The sequence below is a fragment of the Ailuropoda melanoleuca genome, chromosome 11 (genome assembly GCF_002007445.2).
Source record: "Ailuropoda melanoleuca isolate Jingjing chromosome 11, ASM200744v2, whole genome shotgun sequence".
NCBI classification, from domain to species: domain Eukaryota; kingdom Metazoa; phylum Chordata; class Mammalia; order Carnivora; family Ursidae; genus Ailuropoda; species Ailuropoda melanoleuca.
Genome location: NC_048228.1, coordinates 12403575 through 12425817, shown reverse-complemented (window position 1 = coordinate 12425817; position 22243 = coordinate 12403575). Strand labels below are relative to the sequence as shown.

At 55.1% G+C, this 22243-nt stretch overlaps 1 protein-coding gene across 1 annotated transcript in view; it reads right to left on the bottom strand.

The window, feature by feature from the left end:
* The window catches only part of ARHGEF10L (Rho guanine nucleotide exchange factor 10 like), a 159235-nt gene extending 149572 nt beyond the window's left edge, over positions 1-9663 (bottom strand). The window contains exon 1 of the mRNA XM_034671270.1: positions 9533-9663. The gene's annotated coding sequence lies outside the window, so the exon portion shown is untranslated. The remainder of the gene's footprint in view (positions 1-9532) is intronic.
* Between the last annotated feature and the right edge of the window lie 12580 nt (positions 9664-22243).

Below are 22243 nucleotides of genomic sequence, written 5' to 3'. Positions count from 1 at the left end.
ACCCCCATGGGCCCTGGCAGCGGGCTCCTCCCCAGCACAGCTGATTGGGTGAGACGGTGAACATCTGCCTGAAAGCCGGCCAATCAGCTCGCTTCTCCCAGGAATTTGAAATTGGAGAGGTGAGAGACTGACTCAGTCCAAGGACCACGGACCCTGAGCCTGAAAGATCACACAGGGCGGGAGCCAGCCTTCACGGCTGCAACAAACCACAGCCACGTTCAAACCCAGGTTCGGGGGGCCGGGGGGGGGGGAGGGTCAGAAATGTCATAAGAGAGAAAAAAAAATCAGGATTATAGAATAAAAGATAGTGAGGCAGAGACCATATAGCCCTGGAAGGTGTTCACAATTAAAACGAGCAATAATAAAAGCAAACACTTACATAGCACTTTTTACAGCAGGCTCCGTGCATAACCTTACACCTTACTCCTTTTGTCCTCACAGCAACCTTATAAAGTAGGTAGTTTGAGGGGCGCCTGGGTGGCACAGCGGTTGGGCATCTGCCTTCGGCTCAGGGCGTGATCCCGGTGTTATGGGATCGAGCCACATCAGGCTCCTCTGCTATGAGGCTGCTTCTTCCTCTCCCACTCCCCCTGCTTGTGTTCCCACTCTCGCTGGCTGTCTCTATCTCTGTCAAATAAATAAATAAAATCTTTAAAAAAAAAAAAAAAAGTAGGTAGTTTGAGGGGTTGAGCAACCGACCCTCAATTTCAGCTGAGACAATGATCTCGGCTGAGGTCATGATCTCGGAGTCATGAGATCGAGCCCTGCATCAGGCTCCCCACTCAGCACAGAGTCTGCTGGAGATTCTCTCTCTCCCTCCCCCTCTGCCCATCCCCGGACTCATGCTCTCTAAATAAATAATAATCTCTTTTTTAAAAAAAAGTAGGTACTTTTATCCCCATTTTAGAGATGAGGAAACTGAGGCACAAAGCCTTGAATGTCCATCAGTGTGGCCCATTGTGTTCTTATACAGCCCCCTCACCTTGAACTTGCCTGAGTGGATTTTTATTCCTTGAAAGCAGAGAAGCCTATGAGGGATTCCTACTCAGGCAGAGCCCACTGCCTATGGCTACCGTCTCACTGCAGGTTGAAGGGGATTCTGGGGCCAATCAAGGCACAGGGTATCCCCAACATCCTGCTCTAGCCTTTTTGTACCTCCCAAAGTAGGAAAGGGGAGGGGGAGAGGGAGTCCCAGCCTGGGGGAAACTCGGCCGGGGGCGTCAAAGGCAAGCGTGACCCCCATATGGATCCTCTACCCATCAGCCCAGATCCCACAGGCCCTGTGCAGCAGCCCAGTCTACACGAGGACGCCAGTCCCACCCACTCCTCTGGGCATCTGCCGCCTCAACCGGGGATAAACAGACAGAAGGCTTAGGGCCATCTGCTGAGCCAAGGGGAGGTTGGATTTCTCTGTTTGGGGCCTGGCCAAGGAGCCAGAAAGGACGAGGAGACAAGGTCTTAGCTTCCTGGCATCAGGTTACTGCCCCTATCCAAGGCTCAGGGTGCCAGGCGACGCTCCCAGGCAGGAGCGTTGCTGGTCAGCTGACAGCGAACAGAGCCCAAGGCCCATTCTGGAAGGATGAAAAGGATGTGGCACTGGCTGCTGAGGAGGGGAAGCAGGGAGGGGACCTCCAGGGTGACACAGTGAGCCTCCAGCCTTGCCAAGCAGACCTGGCTGGGCTGGACAGATCTCCAGGAGGGAAGGTCCTGGGCCTGGGGAAAGGGAGGTGCTGCAGTGACAGTCCCAGGGGGACCGGGGGGGGGGGGGGGGGGCTCAGCCNTCTCCAGGAGGGAAGGTCCTGGGCCTGGGGAAAGGGAGGTGCTGCAGTGACAGTCCCAGGGGGACCGGGGGGGGGGGTGGTGCTCAGCCTCCGCCAACTGCCCCAGCTGTAGCAAGAGGGCCTGGCCATGGCTGCAGCCTGGCACCGGCCCCAGAAACCTTCAGCGTCCCCCAGTTTCACCGCCCAGGGCTGGGAGGTTCCATAAGCTCCCTGGTCTCCCAGATGAAAGACGCTTTCTAAGAGTCATAAAACTGTCCTCACTCAGAACAATGGGCCCTTATCCCACTGTGTCCTTCACATAAACTCCCATTAGCAACGCACCAGAAGCTGCAGGCAGGAGTTTTATAGACTGGATTGTTGGACCAGCCCCAGTGTTCATTAACATCTACTCCCTCGCCCTCCGAGGAGCCTTCGCAAATCACTCCCATTACAGAGGCCCACTGTGTGCTCGGCCTCCAGGAAACCCCACAAGGAAGGGGGCTTTGTCGTTTTATGAATAAAGAAAAAGACCCAGAGAGGTTAGGTGACATGCCCACGGTCACACAGCGGGAGGGTGGAGGAGCCGGGATTTAAAGCTGAAGTCTACGTTCCCTCCCCCACACCGTGTAGCCCCAGTCATGATCTCTCAAGTCCTGCCCCTTGGAACCTAAGAGGTTAAGGCAAACGGCTTCCTGAGGTTTTCTCCTGGAAATAAGCATCTTCTGTGACCTCCCCAAGGTGTCAGCAGAGCTATATTGCTTTGGAAAGGGTCACTTGGGAAGGGAGCCCCAGCATGTCAGGGAAGGACCAGAGCCCCTTTACTTGGTGACGAAAGCCCCCCTTTACTGAACACGTACCACACACCAGGCCCTGTACTCTTCATGCACGATCCCACTTACTCTTGCAAGACCTCTATAGGATGGCTGCTTTCAAGATCCCTTTTTTGAGAGGCGCCTGGGTGGCTCAGTCGGTTAAGTGTCCACCTTGGGCTCAGGTCATGATCCTGGGGTTCCGGGATCAAGCCCCATGTGGGGCTCCCTGCTCAACAGGGAGTCTGCTTCTCCCTCTCCCGTTGCCCCTCCCTGCTTGTGTTCTCTCTCTCATTCTCTCTCTCTCTCTCAAATTAATAAATAAAACCTTAAAAAAAAAAGTCCCCTTTTTGACAGGTGGAACAGAGGCACAGGGAGACAAATAGCTTACCTAAGGTCACACAGCAAGCAAGCAATGGATTCCAGGTCTATCTGACTCTATTCCACCACCCCTCCCCAAAACTTCAAATGTGGGGTTCATCAGATTCTCAGTCTGCGCCAGCCCAATCCCACAGTCCTGGCTTACGACTGGATAATCACCCCAGATGCATGGATCATGACAACAGCAGGGGCTTCTTTCTGGGTACTTTCTAGGCCCTTCACCATTTCCCATCTATGCAACAACCCTCAATGTCGATATTGTGATTCCTATTTTGCAGATGGGGAAACTGAGGCTCAGAAAGTGGTCCCCCGGAGCTGGGAAGTGGGGGTATCAGCCTATGAACCCACTCCTTTCTGGTTCCAGAAACCACTGCTACTTCCAGGTAAGCCAGCACGATACTTAAATCAGACCATCCCAATGGAGTCTCAGTGTGCATTCAATACTCCCAGGTACTCCCCCAAATAAGTGCCTGAGATGTGCCTGTCACCATTCCAGGATCTGGAGGCACAGTGGCAAGTATGATTGACATGCCCCAGCCCCCATCAGCCCAAGGGAGAACACCAGGGACCCCCCCAACCACTCTGACTGCTCCCCCTAGAGCCCCAGTGCAGGGGTGCATCCCCACCTCTGCTGCCTTCCTTCACTTCTGGGAGCTTCCGGACCGCTGACCCTGGGCCCTACAAAGGCAGCCCACAGCTCCTGGCATTATGGCTTATTTTGCCTTGAGAAGCTTCGCAACCAATTCCCAACTGGGCAAACCAGCCAGGGAGCCATGTTGGCTCAGGCTCCCCCAAGAAGCCCTCAGACCCACACAACCTGCTACCAGATGGCCCAGCCAGCACCCATGCTCCACCCTGAGAAGCTGGCATGGGGCCTGCCCTGCATCACCTTTCCTCTATTACTTTCTGCCACTGCTAAGGAAAGCCAGCCTGCCCAGCTCAGGGATACACAGGGGCGCTTGGTTAGTGCCAGGCACTGGTTTAGGTGACCTTAACCATCATCATCTTCATCATGACCGTGGTCATCATCATCGTCATAGCTAACGTTTATTGAGCACTTACTACATGCCAGGCACTGGGCCAACACTTTACCCATACTATCTCATCAAATCTTCACAATAATCCCATGAAATAGGTACGGCCATCATCCCACACACCACATAAGAAAACTGACAAACAGAGGCAATAAGTCTGGACCACGAAGTACTATTTCGCTTGTTGAATTGTCTGTCTTCCCCACTATCCTACAATCTGCAGGATCGTGTCTGTTTTGCACAGAGCTGTTATCTCCAGGATGCAGTGCCTGGCACAGAGTACATGCTCAATGAATAGTCTATAGGTAGACAGATGGCTGTATGGATGGAAAAGTGAACGGACAGAAATGGATGGATAGATTGTTGGATGATGGGTAATGTTTGGATGGATGGACACATGGATGAATGAATGATGGATGGATGGATCATTGGATGATGGATGGATGGATGGATGGGTGGATGCTGGATGGATGGATCTTTGGATGATAGATGAGTGGATGGATGAATAGATGATGGATGGATGGATGATGGATGGATGGATGGATGGATGGATGGATGAATACAACTGAAAAGCAAGAGAAAAAGGGCTAGGGGACAATACCTTTCCCATTCAGTGAAGCAGGAGAAAGCTGGATACAGTTTCTCTGCTAACTGGAAAATCCCCTGGCCAGGATTCCAGGGAAAGCAGAGAACAGTGTGCTGATTTTAAGGGAAAGGAAAAAAGAAGTGCCATGCAGGTGATGAGTTTGAGATAGCTTAATAAAAGCAGCAGCGTGTACTCTGATGCACATGTCCCCCCTTCCCAGAAATCACCACTCTGCAGGGAATTTCATCTGCTCCATCCCCAAACCACAGGTCTCTGAATCAGGGGCAACCACAAAATGTGCCCAGTGCAGTGAACTCCCTGACCTGTGGCTCCAGGACTGGGCCTAGGAACAGAGCGGTGCCAGATCCTGGGGTCTGGTCAGAGTCAACCCCAATCTAGTCCCTGGGTGCTACCTCAGAATTCCAGAGCACCCGCCAGGACCCTTGAGCTTTGGGGGTCTTGCTCTGCAGTTAATTGAGGTGATCTCACGCTCACCCACCAATCCCCATACCCTGTGAATTCTGATCGGTGGCTAGAACCAGCCAGCTGGATTCTAGGGAGACATCCGTGGGAAGCAGGCTGCTCTCCTGACTGCTCTGCCCTGGCCAGAGCCTGGGGTTTCCAGTTTCCTGTGGGGAAAGCAAGGTTCACAGATGAAGAACCCAACAGTCTGAGGAGGGCGACCACTGAGGCATGTGGCCCAGTTTTGTAGTTTCCAGAGGAATTTTAAGAGGAAGAGAAAAGACCATAAAGCACTGCATCATCATCATAAAACACACCCGACACATCAGCTCGTCTGCATGGAACATGGCATTAAGGATCTGGACGGCGCAATGAGGTGTCCCGCCATTTTGGAGCCTTATTTGTTTGCTGGAAATGGGGGATTAGGATGGCACTGGGATCAGAGACATGCCCCTCCTTTTGCTGAGCCCTTACTGTGCACCAGGCCCAGGGCTCTGTCCGGGATAACGCAGAATGAGTCCAGGATTATCATCTGGTGTTTTAGATGCAGAAACCAAGACCAAGCCAATCACCCAAGTTCACACATCAGAACGGACAGAGCTGGGATCTGAACTCAGTCTGATCCCAAAGTCCATAGTTTTTCCCCCTAACAGCAAGGGGGAAAGGACCTCAGGAGGGCTCTCCCTGCAGCTGGACAAACGCAAGCATCCCAGATTTATTCCCGAATTGACCAGACTGAATAGGAATGGGTTTTTAATGGCGGTCACTCCAGTCCTTCCAGTCCGCCACGCATCAGAAGCACACTGGAGCCTCCCCACATTCCTATGCGCCCAGGCCTTGTGGCCACGTGGGAGGAGGGACGGCTGGCTAAGAGCCCAGAGGGCACCTTGGGGCCTTCCATTTGAGTGATTCAGAGACTTTCAGAGCTGAAAGCGCCCTCAGGAATGATCCAAGCCACCCCCCTCCAACCACAGAGGGGTAACTGAAGCCCGGAGAGGACAAAGGATTTGCTCAAGGTCACACAGGGCATGACAAATGGAACGAGAGCAGAGGCAGCCTCCTGGCTATAGCCCAAGGTCCCCCTCCCCGACTCTGACTATCGCAAATCATGACATTGGAAGCCCTTCTATCAGATAGAATGAATGGTTGTCGGATTTAATTATGACAACGCTCTGAAGATCCAGGGAATTGGGTAAGATGGGGAGGGGGGAAGAGGGGAGGGGTGTTACCTAGCCCCATTGCCTCCCTCCCTCTGCTGGGGCATCAGAAGTCCCCGCCCAGTGGCTGAGCTGGGTCTGGCTGGTCCGGGAGGAGGCGTCAGGGTTACCTGCAGAGCAGGTCCCAGCGTGGCCAGGAGACCCTCCCTATTTTCCTGGTCCTCTTGGAACAAGAGCTGCCTCTGTCTCTGAGACAAGGAATGATGGGGGAGGAAGTTCTCTCTCATCCGCTGAAGGGCAAAGTGGAAGGAGGCTTGAACAGGGCAGCTAGGAACTCACTCTGTGGCAGCACCACCCCACCTGCCTTGGACCCACCTGCTAAGCTCCTGGGGACCTGCTCCCACAAGTATCACCACCTTGAATTCGCTTGGGAACCCCCATCTCCAGGGAGCTGTCTCTCATCAGGGTTAGGGGGATGCTCACTTTGGGGCACACACAGACCGGGTTCAAATCCCTGCTTCCTCACCTCCTAGTCCTGTGACCTTGAGCGAGCTGCTTTCCTTCCCCGAGTCTCAGCTTCCTTGCTGTAGAGCTCAGCTCAAACTCCTTCATCCCAAGCTAATTGTGGGGATTAAATGTCAAGGCTGTCCCAGGCACAGAGGGGACTGGAGACGCTGCTTGGATAATTACTCTCTTCATGCTAATTCTCTGCATGCATACTGTTTCAAGGTTTTACAGGCATTCCCAGCCATGACTATAACTCACAGGCCTCGGATAGATCACAGGGAAGAAATTATCAGCCCCTGCACCCAGATGGGGTAACCCAGGCCCCAAGAAGGTGAGCGGCAGGTCCAAAGTCCCATAAAATGGAGAGGCAGAACCACCAGACCCCATGGTTCTCAAGTTCGCATACACCCAGCCCAGCCCAGAGGCACAGTCCAGAGGCAACCAAGCCAGGCCCTGGTCACGGCTGCACCAGAAACTTAGCACACGACTTTGGATGGTGACTTTGGATGATGCGAACTTTCAACCTTTCTGAGTGATGCTTTCCGTGCCTTTGGTCAGCTGTGTGACCCCAGGCCAGTGACTTCACCTCTCTGAACTTTTGCTTTCTCATCTGTGAAATGCTGGCTATCAAGAGGACAAAACGAGCTAGGGCATGCAGGACACGTGGCATAGAGCTGGGCACTTGGTAAGCACCAATAAAAGGAAACATAGTCACGGTGGCGTTACTAATAGCCAACACTGCTGTTAGTCGTAGTAGTAATAATATTAATTATTACTAGGAGGAGGAGAGGACAGAACGGAATCAGCCTGGGAACCCCCCACCCATGTGACTGTCCTAGAGACGACGTGCTAGACGGAGACATCAGGGACTCTTCTTGCATTCTGGGTGGTAGGGATGTGAACGGGGCCAGACCAGTCACTCCCCTGAAGACCCCAGAGGCCCACTAACAGAAGAGACCCAGAGGAAGGACTCCTGCCTGCTCCTCCCAGAGCAACTCAGCCCTCCAAGGGACAGAAGAGAGGTGGTGGTCCCCAGCCGAGCCTCAGGGGACCCTGATTCATGGGCCAAACGCTGGGAAGGCAGCCTCGCCTTGGAAGCTTCTGTCCCCGATGTACCAGGATCCTCCAGAGGAAAAGCTGGAGGAGGGGCCAGCCTGGCGTTAGCACTCTCTGCTAGGAGCCAGGAGAGAGGGCCTGACTCTCTGCCATCTGTTAGCCGTGTGACCTCAGGCAGGTCACCTCACCTCTCTGACCCTCTGTCCCTCGATGACGGGGCTCATCATTCCTGCCCTGCCCAGCACCCCAAGCTGGTGTGAGACCCATCAGGACAACAGACGATCACCAAAGGACCCTTCCAAGATGGACCGAGCCAGGAGTAGCACAGCAGAGGCCACTCTGGAAGATGCTAATAGAAAGAACACAGACTCTGGACGAAGCCCCTCCCGCTCCCTCCGCCATGCCCACCCATGCCTCCTGCCTCCCTTGGCCGGGCTGGGCTCCAGGTAAACCCCTGCCGGCGGTGTTTGGCGCTGAAATCCTGGACCGGTTGCTTTTAAGGCTTGCTCTTCGCTCAACACAGACCACCCTGAAAGTCGTTAAACCATTTGCACTGGACTCTGCAGCTGGGGGGCTGCGTGAGGCAGAGAGTGACCGGCCACAGAGCTGAAGCTGGGGAAGGGAGATAAGCTTCAGCAGCGACATTTGTCTCCCCAGGACCCGGGGAGGCTGCCAGAGGGACACGCAAGCATCTCAACACAAGCCCTCGCAAGCTCAGCCTGGTCACGCCCCGCCAGCACCCCCCCCCCAAGCCTCGTCCTCTCGCGGCAGCAGGAGGTGAGCGGCTGAGGGCTCGAGCGGGCTCTAGAACTAGACTTCTCCGGCCTCAAATCTCAGCTCCCCTTTTCCAAGCTGTGAAATCTTGAGTAAGTTACTTACCCTCTCTGTGCCTATTTCCTCCGCTATAAACAAGCATGATGATAAGACTACTACTTACCTCACAGGGCGTTGGGAGGACCCAGTGAGTTAACCCAGGGGACGTGCTTTGCTAGCTAAGTGCCGGGCACTAAGTAAAGCCCCCAGCAAGCGTTATGTCACCATCGCCAGACACCCGCCATGCAGATGGAAGAGGCTGTCTCCAAAAGCAGCAAGCTTAGACAGTCAAGCTGCGGCCCAACAGCCACCTGTCTGGGGCTCACGGCCAGGACCGCCAGGGTGACCTTTAAAATGCTGCCACCTGTGAGCCCTTAAAATCCCACCTGTGAAATTGTGCATGGCGCCTTCCTCCCTCCAATGTGGCCAAGAGAGAAGGCGGTGGGAGAGGGCTACGGGGCTGGGGGGTGGGGAGGGCTGGAACCCTGGTCCGGGTTCCAGCCCCTGCACTGCCACCGATTCACTGTGTGACCTTGAATTACTCCCTGTGCCCCAAGCCTCAGTTTCCCCAGCTCTGCCATGACGCCGTTAAACTAGGTGTCCTGTAAGGCCATAGCAAGCTGCAACCATCAAACTCTGTGACCCTGAGAAGGGAGTCAGGGAAAGTTCCCGTGGCACCCACACCCCTGCCAGACTCCCTCCGCATTCCTCACCCCCACATTGCCCTGACCCGCCCCACAGGGGGCCGCCAGGGTCAGGGCCGTGTCCACGGAGGCTCCTAGCCTTGCAGAGCCTGGCACACTGCGTCCCGGAGCCCCACCACCAACTGAGAGGGAGCAGGGTGTCCCTGGGCCTGGAGCCCAAGGGTGTCAACAAGAGCAGAAACCCCACGCACACCCCGTGGCCCCCAAAGGGTCCCCCTCCAACTCAGGGAGGGACAGAGATGTACAAAAACCCCAGATCTGACCTGGGTTCCGCGCGGTCCAGTTCCGGCCCTCGGGGAGAGCAGTGCAGGTGCTAGGGTCGGGCCCCACCGGCAGGGAAGGGTCCTGTCTGTCGCAGCAGCTGGCAGGGCAGGCAGGAACCCACGGGTCGGGTGCACTGGCTCCCTGCGCCGGGCGTGCGGAGGGCCCAGGCTTGTGAGTCACTCACCTGCCAGACCTGCCAGGCGGGCAGGCGGCGGGATGGGAGGTGGCCCCAGCAGCCCACGAGGAAGAACTAGCCTGAGTCAGGCCCAGCAGGCTGGGCAGGGCTGTGCCAGGCCAAGCAATCCGTCAGCGGCCTGGGAGGACCAGGAAGTTGCTAGGGTGGGGAAGGGAGGAGGAGGGTGAACAAAGGTGGGGGCCTCTAAGGGGGTGCAAGCAGAAGGGTGAACCATGGACAGCTGCCCCCCTGGCCCGGGACGGGCACAGAGCATGGGCACAAGGGAGGTCTCGAGGTTTATCTAGGGGGTGGGATTCTTTTAACCAGGGAAGGTGGAAAAGAATGTGTTTTAAAGTTGGAAAGTTTCAGGTTTGAATCCCTGCCTTTTCCAGCCATGTGACCTCATCTGTCTGAGCCTCAGTTTCCCCCTTGTTCCACTAGAGTAACAACAATCATTCTGATCGGACAGGTTCCCATGAGAATTAAATGGCCCAAAGGGAAAGGGCCCCAGAGTCCTGGCTCCTAGGGAATAGAAAATCAGGGTGGCTCTGATGACAAGGACCCCTTTCCAGGAAAGAGGGACGGCACACTCAGAAGCCTCGCCCTGTTCAGGATTCTTACTGTCCGTGTTAATCGCCCCCAGATTGTAGCCAAATATCTGCTGAGTTAATTAAGAGCATGAGGGCCTGGTCGTCAGGAAAAGTCATGCACCCACAAACCTACTCTGCCCTTACCATGCCCCCCTGAGAACCCAGGATGGGGTCTCAAAAGTAGATCAGCCCCTGCCATCAAAACACTCCCAGACAGTTGTTTGCACATGGACACTCTGATTTCCCATCAACCCTGACCTAAGCCCTGCTCTCCATTCTGCCACAAGGCACTGGCAGTCAAGCCTCGGGGTTTTAGATCAGGGGTCAGCAAACTGGCACCCCGCAGGCCTAATTTGGCCTGTCACCTGTTTTTGTAAATAAAGTTTTATTGAAATACAAACACACCCACTTGCTTATTGTCCGTGGCTGCTTTGGAGAGACAAGAGCAGAATTTAGGGGTGATGGATTGTAGGGGCTGCAAAGCCAAAAATATTTGCTGTTTGGCCTTACAGAGAAAGTTCGCTGACGCCTGTCTTGGATGATGACGATGAGGTGATAATCCTGGGTTTGGGCTCTCAGAGATCTCATCCGCTAAACACTCTCCGTGCATAACTTCGTATAAGCTATTTTGCAAAGAGGGAAACAGGCTTCTGAGAGATAAGAAACTTGCCCGAGCCTGCACTAGATGGCTATTTTGAGTTAAGGGCCGAGGGAAACCAAAGCCTCGGGTTCCACTAGTTACCCAAGCGAGCACGCAGGCCTGGGGCACCGAGGGTTCACCGCACCCCAGAAGCACTGAAGGGGAGAAAGGAAACACAGGCCTAAGTCAGTGCATTCCCACCTGGGAGGCCCCCAACCAACCGAGAGTCAGCTGGGAGGTGGGACAGGAGGAGCACAGAAGGATTACACGAGATGGAAAGCCCCTAGAACAGCGTTGCTGATGCTGGCAGGAAGCCCTCGTCATGGCTACAGCTTTGTCAGCTTTATCATTAGGGCTCCAAGGGCGAACAAAGAGGAAGGAGGGTGGAGAAGGCCCCCCTCCACCTGCAGAAATAGCAGTGGGGAGAGCTCTTCCTTCAAGAGGGCCTGACCCAGAGTCGGAAAGGCTGGCTTCTGGTTCCGGGGGCCTTGCAAGAAGAAATGCTCTTCACGACAGCTGCCCTTGCCTTCCTTCCAGCACCTTCCCTTAGCCCGGGCCAGGGGAGAGGCTGCCACTATGGGGAAGCCGCAGTCTCATTCCCAGAGCCCCACCACAGGGGGCCACTGCCTTTCGCACCTCGCCCACCCAGAAGGGCTGGCCTGGGCTTTCCACCCCCCAGAGAAAGCTGCGCCCAAGGTCAGGGAAGGAGGTCAGGAGGGGCCGGGGTCGCCCTTGGTGTTTTTCTTTGGAAACCCAGACCAGCCCCCACCCCACCCCCATCCTCTGAAGGATATAAAGGGGTCTGGAATTTCCTCTCCTGCTCTCTGGGGTCTTCTTTTCTCTGGACCCTCCTTTTCTCACCCGACCCCAAGGCCCAGGCGGCACAGGAGGCAAACATTAGCTGAGAAAAGCCACGAGTTCAGAAAAAACTCGATAAATCTGCTTCCACTCCTAGTTCCCAAACCTCCGATCCCTCCACGAGGGCAGCCTGCTTTTCCCCCATTCAAACAATACACCTGGTAGCCTGAGCACTGCTCAGCGAGGGGAGGCTGCAGGGCAGCGCCCCGCCCCCAGGCATTTTGGAAGCACCTGTTTGCCAACAAAAGCTGTGCCCACCCAAGGCCACGTATTCATTTACTCGCTGAGCCTGTGCCCCAAAGAGCCCCCACACGCCACGCTTTGCCAGCGGGGTCTGCTCTGCTTCGAGCAGGGTCTGGCCACAGCAGCATGCCGGGCTTTCCACCAACGCAGGCTAAACTTCAATGTAGAAACAGTCCAGATGTGCCCACTGGACGCCAGACTCTCTACCCCGCCCCACAATAGGGAGGGACTGGGTCCTTTCCATCCCCCCACCATTCCCCCAGCCAGCACCAAAAGATACTCAGTAAAGATGCACAGAGGGAATGACTGACTGTCCCACGCTGCTCAGGACCAGCCTCTCTTCCCTCGGCGCCTCGGACACTTGGAGCCTGTTAACTCTGGTGGGGAATCCGTCCTGCGCCCTGCAGCGCTTAGCAGCATCCCCGGCCTCCGCCCCCCAATGCCAGTAGCACCCACCCTTCCCGGCTGTGTCAACCAAAAATGACTCCCAACATTGCTGCATGTCCTCTGGGGGACAAGCTGCACCCCCACCCCGGACGTTGAGAAGCCCAGGTCATTGGCTTCATGGGACCACCTCGCCAACTTACTAACGAAAGCAGAGTGGGTATCATCAGCCATTTATCAGTAAGACACTGAGATTTAGTGATATCAAGAGATGTGTCCCATGTCACTCAGGTAGTGGCTCATACTCACAAAACAGAAGCTGGGAAGGTGCATAGTGGCTCTAAGGAGGGTCCCGAAGGATCAGTGAGCGTGCTGGGGCAGAGTCGGGGCTTGGCCAGGACCTCTGCTCCCGAGGTTCTGAAGCAGTAGCTGGCCGATACGCCTTCCTCCCGCACCTCCAACTAACCAGCCCCTAAAGCAAACAGGTCCCTACACCAGGTCAAGGGCCCAGGATGACTTGTTGGGCCCCCACACTTACGCCTCAAAAACAGTAAGTCTGAAGACACAAAGCACGCGTGTATGTTGAAATTAAAATAGACAGCATCTTTCGGTGGGGGAAGGGGGCGGGAGGATGGGCAAAATGGGAGAAAGGGAGTGGGAGGTACAGGCTTCGAGTGATGGAAGGAGTAAGTCACAGGCATAAAAGGTACAGCATAGGGGCGCCTGGGTGGCACAGCGGTTGGGCATCTGCCTTCGGCTCAGGGCGTGATCCCGGCGTTATGGGATCGAGCCCCACATCAGGCTCCTCTGCTGGGAGCCTGCTTCTTCCTCTCCCACTCCCCCTGCTTGTGTTCCCTCTCTCGCTGGCTGTCTCTGTCTCTGTCGAATAAATAAATAAAATCTTTAAAAAAAAAAAAAAGGTACAGCATAGGGAATACAGTCAATGAGCCTGTAACAGCATTGCGTGGTGACAGACGGTCCCAGCATAATGTAAGAGAAGGTGAATCACTATGTGTACACGTGAAACTCACGGAACATTGTGTGTCAACTACATGTAAATACAAAAAGATTTTTAATACAAATGATAAAAATAATAAAATAGCATCTTTCTGAGCCTTCTGACTGAAACGTTCCAGATAGCTTCATCAGAATGGAAATATTTCCATTTGAGGATGCCCTGGCTTAGCTTCTTTTTTTCTTAAGATGTTATTTATTTATTTATTTGAGAGAGAGAGAGAGCACAAGCAGGGACAGAGAGAGAGGGAGAAGCAGACTCCCCACTTAGCAGGAAGCCTGACATGGGACTTGATCCCAGGACCCCGAGATCATGACCTGAGCCAAAGGCAGATGCTTCACCAACTGAACCGCCCAGGCACCCCTGGCTCGGCTTCTTAACGAGGGAAAAGATTCTCAGTCCCAAACCACTGCCATTGCCTTTCTGAGAAGCATCCCCCCCTCCCAAGGATGGAGCCCAGCAGCCATATGGACACCCGCATGGCCCAGTGCCGGAGTGCACAAACCTCACAGTCACGGTCTCAGCCTCAGAACTTTGGAACTGGGACCGGGCTGGAGGCTGGAACGGAACACTTGGCACTCCAAAGCTGCAGGATGGCCACCTTCTGCCACGTGCCCGGAACAGCCAAGAAATCTGCCCCAGATGCAAAGAGAGAAGGAGAGATAGAATAATGCCGTTGGCATTGCACGCAGCACCCGAAGGGCAGAAACGAGGCAAATGTCGGTAGATGGAGGAGCGGATAAACCGTGGCACTCCGCCTTAAAAAGGAACCACAGTCTGATACACGCCACGGCACAGATGAACTCTGAAAACATTCTGCTGGGTGGAGAGAGATGTGTGAAATTCAGAGAGACAGAGCTGAATGGTGCTGCCCAGGGGCTGGAGGAGGGGGCATGGGGGGTGTGTAATGGGCACACAGAGTTTGTTTGGGATGACGAACATATCCTTGGAGATGAATGGTGGTGATGGAGGCACAATGTTGTGAATGCCCTGAATGCCACTGAACTGTACCCTTAAAGAAGGTTACAACAGATTTCAGGCAATGTGTATTTTACCACAATTAGAAAGAGAGACATACGTCATGGGAACAGAGAAAGGCCAGCAGGCAGGCAATGCCTGGGTCCCCAGCCCTTGCCCAGCTCCTGGGATCGCTCCTGAGGCCAAGGTAGGGCTCCGGGGTTCTGAAACACCCCTGAATCCTCGAAATAGATTCCCTTTTAGGCTTAAATGTACTCGAGCAGGGCTCTGTCCTTGCCAAGGAAATGATCTCAATGGGATGTCTGGGGACAGTCATTTCTGGGAGGGCATCACTCTCTGCCCAAGGTCGGCCTCCAACGAGGCTTGCTGCCTCGATGCCCCAAGCTTCTCTTCCTGGCCCATAGTAGAACTGCGCTCCCCACATTGATTTGAAAACTGCTCCGAAGCCTCCCACGGCAGAGAAACTTGCCCTGCTCTCCCAGCCGCCTCGCAATCCTCTCTCCCCTGTCAGCACTGCCAGGTACAAACCCCCACCCAATGTCAGCAGTCCAGGGTCCAGAAGATTCCTTGCTAATTCCAAACGCCGGATCCACCTTCAGAGGATGAAGCACTTCCACGGAGCCTGTTCAAAGCCAAGTCCCAGGAAAGCCTCCTGAGAGATGACCACTTCGAGGGACAACGGGTCACACAGATAAGCACCCATGCCTCTAGAACAAAATCATGGAAGGCGCATTTGCGGGTCACACTTTGTTTTGCAGACTCTTTCCATCAGTTGGGGAGAGGCAGACACCCCAAGTTCTGAGAAGACTAGGACTTGACTTTATGCTTATCGACTGACACTGTGTGATCGTCCAGGAGCTGGGGGAAGCCCTTTAATAGATCGTCATATTTCCTCTCCCAGGATCTGAGCAGCAGGTCTTATTACACCCCGTTGAAAAGATGAGGAACTGAGGCTCAGAGAAGTAAGTAACTTGCCCAAAGTCACACAGCTAGAGAGTGGGAAAGCTGGAATTTGGATCTGGGTCCTTTCATTTCTAGGTCCAGACTCAAACCCACGGGGAGAGTAGGACTGGGGCTGCCGGTAGCAGGTGGACTGGAGCAGGGAGTCCAGAGCCTGGGCGCAGGGCTCCCAGCCTCCTAAGCCACCCACCTCTGGCCCTGAACGTGTGAACAGTCAAGGCCATGAGACGCCCTGCCCATCAGGTGCTATGTGGAGACAGAGTGGGGGCCCCCATCCGTACCCCATCACCTTCATTCAGCTTTGGCAAACAGGTAGAGGCCCTTTTCCAATCAGGCCTGCCAGTGTAGCCTGGAGACAGACACCATTAGCCCCCATCTGTTAGCAGACAGGCCTCTGCCCTGGGCCTTGGCGTTAGCTATTCCAGCCCCGGGTCTCAGGGAGCCCCCCCACTTCCAGCTCAGATGGGAAGCCGCATCCCCAGGGGGTTCTCTGCTACTGCTCTCCCTCGGCCCTCCAGCCAAGAACCCCCTGCCTGGGCTTCCCAACATGACAGACACTGTGGCAAGAGCCCGGCCGCACGGCTTGGACAAGGTCTGTAATTACAGCCAGCACAGATCAAACAAACCCAAGCTCAAATCCAGCTTCCTTAGCAAGCCATGGGACCTGGGCAGGTCACTTGACCTCCTGACCTCTGTGTGCTCATCTGTAAAATGGAGATAATGACACTCAGCTACGAGTACTGTTGTAAGGAGTGAATGAGCTCATTTATACAAGGTACTCGTTTATATACACGGGCTTAGCAGGCCGTTGCGACCTATGGAAACTGTCCCGTGGCTATTTATTGTCATGATACTACCCCAGAAAAACCTCAGCTTCCATGGGCTTAGGCTGAAGCTTACCTTTGTATCATTTAAGCTTTAATAAGCAAATGAGTTTGTTTCCTCCAAACCGTTTATGCAATTTGTAATTACATAATATGTCTGTGTGTTTACTTGTACCCTCCCGTGTGTATAAACCCCATCAACAGAGAAACCTGCCTGCCTGATCCACCAGGACCCTCAGGACATAACCCAGTGCCCAGCACATAGTAGGCTTTTAACTAACATGTACCAAATGGATAAAACGAACGTCAGAAGTTTAAGAAAGCTAAAGTGATGGGGCGCCTGGGTGGCACAGCGGTTGGGCGTCTGCCTTCCGCTCAGGGCGTGATCCTGGCGTTATGGGATCGAGCCCCACATCAGGCTCCTCCGCTATGAGCCTGCTTCTTCCTCTCCCACTCCCCCTGCTTGTGTTCCCTCTCTTGCCGGCTGTCTCTATCTCTGTCAAATAAATAAATAAAATCTTAAAAAAAAAAAAAAAGAAAGAAAGAAAGAAAGCTAAAGTGAACACCAAGAGAAGCCCCATTTACATTAATGACGGCCAGGTTAATGGCAAGTGATATTATCTGTCATTTAAACACATCCACTGAAAACCTCTATCCCAAGTCCATTCATTAAAAACTGCACAGCAGAGACTAAACTGTCCCCTTGGAGTTCAGGATTTTGGGGCCCCCGTCTACACTGCCCGTCCCAAGCTGAGGGAGAGAGAAGTTAAGGTCGAAGTTGGCACAGAGGTGGGGAGAACTCACCTGGAAGGATAGTGCACCAAGGGGAAGAGAATTTGACAACTGCTGCTCCACTGGGATTCGCCACAGATTCATTACAGCTGTGTTCATATTATGCCCATTTTGCAGATGAGAACATTGAGGTTCCGAAGGATTTGAGAGGCATGCCTGCCATCACTCAGAGAGAAAGAGCCAGAGCTGGGATTTGAAGCTTCTGTTCTGTTCGAGCTTGGGCCCGACTGAGGCAAACGTCAGCCCATGAGAGGTCCGACCCAGGCTGCGGTCGCCATAGCAGCGAACAGGCGGCTGGTGGCACTGTGATGTGGGGCCATCTCTCCAGCTGCTGAGGCCCAGGAAAGAGGATCCAGCCCCTCTCTGCTATAAGAGATGAGCAGGGTATCAGGGCTCAGCCCGGAGAAACTGAGGGAGGCACCCAGGTACATAGGACAGCTAAAGCAAGGGAGACGTGGAGGGTCTTTCCTCCCTGTCATTAGAAAGCAGAGACTTGCCGACACTCGTGGGCCAGACCAGCCACAGCAGCTCATGGGCAGGGGGCCTGTCACAGCACACAGCTTGAGGGGGCACCACATGTAGCCTGTCTGATGGTGTCTGTGGCGTCGGGCAGCACTGGGCCCACGAGCCTAAATGTGGTGGCCCTGATGTCGGGCACCAAAGGCAAAGCTCCCCGCAGTCCTGGAAAGGCTGACTCACTGAAAAATAGTTCCTTCCCGAGGCCCCACCCGCCCCTCACCTCTGCCCTAGGAATCCCCATGTCCTGACGCTGTGGCAGGCTGGGCTTTCAAGAGGTCATGTCACTTCTTCAAAGACTTCAATCAGGCCCCAGGATCACAGATCAAACCTGAGGGGAAGGAATGTTTAAAAAGGATTAAGTGATTTCTGTTGCCAAGAAAGTTCTTTGGGTGGGGCCCCAGAGAACCCCTTCCCCCCCACCTTCTAGACAAATGCCAGCCAGGGATGCCAAGTCAATGCTCCTGGGGGGGGCTGCACCGGCCATCGTGTGGCAGGGGGGAGGCTGAGGGAAGGCAGAAGGAGAGAGGAGGGTGAGTAAGGCTGGCCTGGTGGGGTCCCCGCAGGGGCGTGGGGAAGGAAGTCAGGGGACAAGGCAGGAGTGATCACCGCTCCTGTGCGGCCAAGCAGGGAAGAGCAGAGAGGACAACAGGAAAGGCAGTGTGACCTCAACTTCCTCCTTCCCAAACCAGACGCAGTGCCCTCCCCACGTGCAGAGTGAGGAGCTTGGCACACAGTAGGTGTTCATTCCTACGAGGGGTTGCCCTTGTTACTCCTCTGAGAAGTCCCGGCCTGTTCCCTGGATCTCAGTGCCTCCCGTGGACCCCAGGCCGATGCCACCAACAGTTCCAATCCAGCATGGCGCCCACATGGCAAACAGGGAGCCCCGGGCAGACGCCTCAGTCGAGTGGGGCATTTTGTCAAGACAAGGGGTATTTTCAGAAACCTCACCTCTCAAGGAATTCAGGCGCTCCCTGGAGTTCTGGAAACTAGAGGATCCTGCGGTCCAACCCCCTTCCTCTTGCGTCTGGGAAATCCCAAGTCCAGACTGCGGATTGGCGCAGCCTCACCGTCTGTCCAACTGCAAAGCCAGTGCCGGCTCCCTGCTCGCAGTGCTCCCCGCCCGCTGTGCTCCCCGCCCGCGGTGCCCCCCAGGGGCTGCTGCAGGACTAACGCGGCAGGGGAAAAGCCAGAGAGCCTTCAACAGGCCGCTATGGAGACGGTGGGGCAGGGGCCGACGCAGTGTGGACACAGCTAGAGTCCCCTCGAGGGCTCCCTGCTGGACAGCGGAGGGCGACTGTGTCCAGAGAGGCTACCAGTGGCCTCCTGCCTGGTTCCCTCCTCACCCGCGGACGCCAAGGGGGTATTGGGCGCCCCCTGCTGGCCACCAGGAGCACGTCCTCCAGGATGAGGACGGGAAGCTCCCGGGAACCACAGATACCCAGCGTTTTGCCAAGAGGCAGTGTTGGGATGCCGGGGGGTCAATGCTAATGGGAGGGGCGCCTGGGTGGCTCAGTCTGCCTCTGGCTCAGGTCATGATCTCTGGGTCCTGGGATCGAGCCCTGCATCCTGCTCAGCGGAGAGTCACTTCTCTCTCTCTCTCTCTCTCCTCTGCCCCTCCCCACTGCTCGTTCTCTTTCTCTCTCTCAAATAAATAAACAAAATCTTTTTTAAAAATGCTAACCAGAGCCTCTGCCCTATCCCATTAGGGTCCCACACTCTCTGTGCCACCATTTCATGGCCCTGGGGCTGGCCTTGATGCCAGCCCCCTGAAGCAGTTTGCATCCACGTCCATAAATTGACTGTTCTCGTGGAAAGATAGGGTCTGGGCCCAAATCTGGGCAGGTCCTGGCTGGTTCTTGGTGGCAGAATGCTGCAGAGTGATACTTCTGCCTTCAGAACAGGCCACGTGACCTCCGTCTTGTTGGCTGGGACGCTCACCTGCGGAGCCACCGTGTGAGACACCGACAAGCCCGAGGCCTCAGGGACATGAGGAAGCCCAGGCTACGAGTCCAGCCACAGCTGGCACCGAGCGCCGGACAGGGAAGGGAGGATGCTTCTGAGGGATTCCAGGGCCTGGCCGTGGAGACACCCCCAGCTTTGCGTCTTCCAGCTCCGGAGGCCCCAGACATGACAGAGCAGAGACGAGCAGCCCCGCCGTACCTTGTCCAATTCCAGAGCCCGTTAGCATCCCAAAGTAGACGTGTTGGGGGGTTGGTTAGGGAGCAAGAGGTGATTGCCCACGCTGCGTTGCCCCTGAGCCCCCGGGTATGGAGAGGGTGCTATTCTTAAAACCAGGGGACCAGTCCTATGCCCTGGAACTTGTCCCCAGACCTCAGACTCCACACTTGGAGAGCTGGAGTAGGAGGTCCGCTCTGCTCATCCCTCGGGTTTGGTGGTGGTAGTGGGGTGTATGTGTGCGTGTGCACGCGTGCGTGTGTTGGGGGGAAGGTCAGACAAGCTCAAGGATGTGAAAGCCCTTTATAGCACAGAGGTTACAACTGAAGGCCCGGGGCCAGACTCCCTGCGCTCCAGTCCTGATCCTCACCAGCTGTGTGCCCTCGGATGGGACACTTCTCTGTGCATCTGTTCCCACCTGTGTAAAATGGGGATGACATCAGAGGGCTGTGGAGAGGCTTCCATAAGAAAACACCCAGGAAGAACTCAGTGTATGCGGGTGCGTATGATCCGGCGAGAGTGCGGTCAGTGGCAGTGATTGTCACGAATGGCTTTGTGGAGGGGAAGAGCCTGCATCCAGTCCAAAGGGGGTGAGACCATCCCGAACCTCCTGGCTCACCTCAGACCACACTGGAATCCCTCCGGGGAAAGTTCTTTTATGAAACTAGAGAGGGCAGGGGATTAAAAGTGCAAGGACAGACGGCTTTCCTGATCGTAGCTGACAGGAGTCCAGGCACGGCCTTGACTGGCGGGCCCTGTTCATGGAAAGCCCGGTCCGGCTCTGGCTGCACCATCAACCTGGTAACACCAGGCTGGTCCTGGAGCTCTCAGCCACATCCCCTGCCAAATGGAGTTAAGGGCCCAATGACACTAGTAGGTGCCCAATAAATGCTGTATTCCTTCCGTTAGCATGGCTCTCATTATTGTTTCAGTTTTCCTGCTCTCAGGACTTGAAAAGCAGAATCGCTAACATGGATACATGCCCTTGACCAGTTATTTCCTAGGCTCTCCTGGGACAAAGGATGGCACTTCCTGATGCCCCGGGCAGGTGGGGACGGCAAGCTGTGAACGGAAGGGCCGTGTATGTCACTTCCGAGTTAAAGCGCTCAGTTGGCAGAAGACCCTGCCCAGTCTCTCCAGCGCACCACTCAGGACAGGGAATGTCACCAGCCCAGGACTCTGCCCAGCCGCGATGAGCGGAGCCCCCAACCCACCTGCCATCAACACGTAGCAAGGGCGAGAAGCCAACCTTTGTTGTTCCACTCATTAAGATTGGGGAGTGGATGGGCACCTGGGTGGCTCAGCCGGTTGGGTGACTGACTCTTGATTTTCACTTAGGTCGTGATCTGGGGGGTTGTGGGAGGAGCCCCGGGTTGGGCTCGGCACTGGACGTGGAGCCTCCTCGGGGTTCTCTCTCCCTCTCCCTCCCCCCCTTCCCCTGCTCATGCAGGTGCACTCTCTCTCTTTCAAAAAAAACCAAAAAACAGATTTGGGAGTTGCCTCTATGGCAGCACAACAGGCCCTCTTGCAGCCGACCGCTCCATGTCAGGCATCGTGCCAGGTGCTTGAGGTCTGTGCAGTAGCATCACGCCTCTGGGACACAGGCTGTTCTCATGCCCATTTCACAGAGAGAGAAAGTGAGGCTCAGCGAGAAGCAGCATTGAACTATCAACGGCTGTATCAACAAATGATCGCTGCATACAAAGCACACCCAAACTTAGTGACTTAAGACAAGAAGCCTCTATTAGAACTCATGGGCAGCTGTGTGGTTCCTCGGGCCAGGGCTACACTGCGGTGATCCCAGCTGGGCCTGGCGTGTTCACGAGGCTGCCGTCTGCTGGGTTAGGGCGGGCCTGCTTGGGCCCCCGTCCTCCACGGGGTGCCCCCCCGCCAGCACTCTAGCACGGGCTCGGGGCTCGTGACGCCTACAAGATCCGAAAGAGAACGTGCAAGTGGGCAAGGCCTCCTGACACCCTGACTTAGAAGTCACATGTCCTGACTTCCAGCATGTTCTTCCGGTCAGAGCAAAACAGAGGAAAAACACACGTCACAAGACTGGGAGGAATGAAGCATGATGGCTCTTTCTGTCGCTTATACAGTGGTTGGGCCAGGATTTGAACACAGCCCTGTCCCTTCGCTATCCCAGCCTCTGAGTCTCTGTCCCAGCCCAAATCGCCAACGCTCATTTGGGATTGAACTTGAGCTCCTTCCTTTTCCAGCTCAGGCCCTGAAACAGTAGTCTAAGGTTGAGGTGCCCCCCTGAGAGGCTCAGAGAAACAACTTATGTACATCAGTTTGCCCGGCCACCCACGCACTTATTAGATTCCTAATGTGCCTGTGTTCTGCCGAGCTCAGGGCCATCCTGGGAATTAAATTCACAGCACAAACAGTTGGGACACACTCAAGACATTGCAGAAACAGAAAGCAAGTTGAAGGCGGTGCTGGAACCAAAGACTTGGAGGGGGGCCCAGTTCCCCAGAGGCCAGTGATGGGCATAATTGGTCATTAACAGCTACAGCGCTGTCCTCACAGAACTGTCTTCACGGAAATCAGGAGT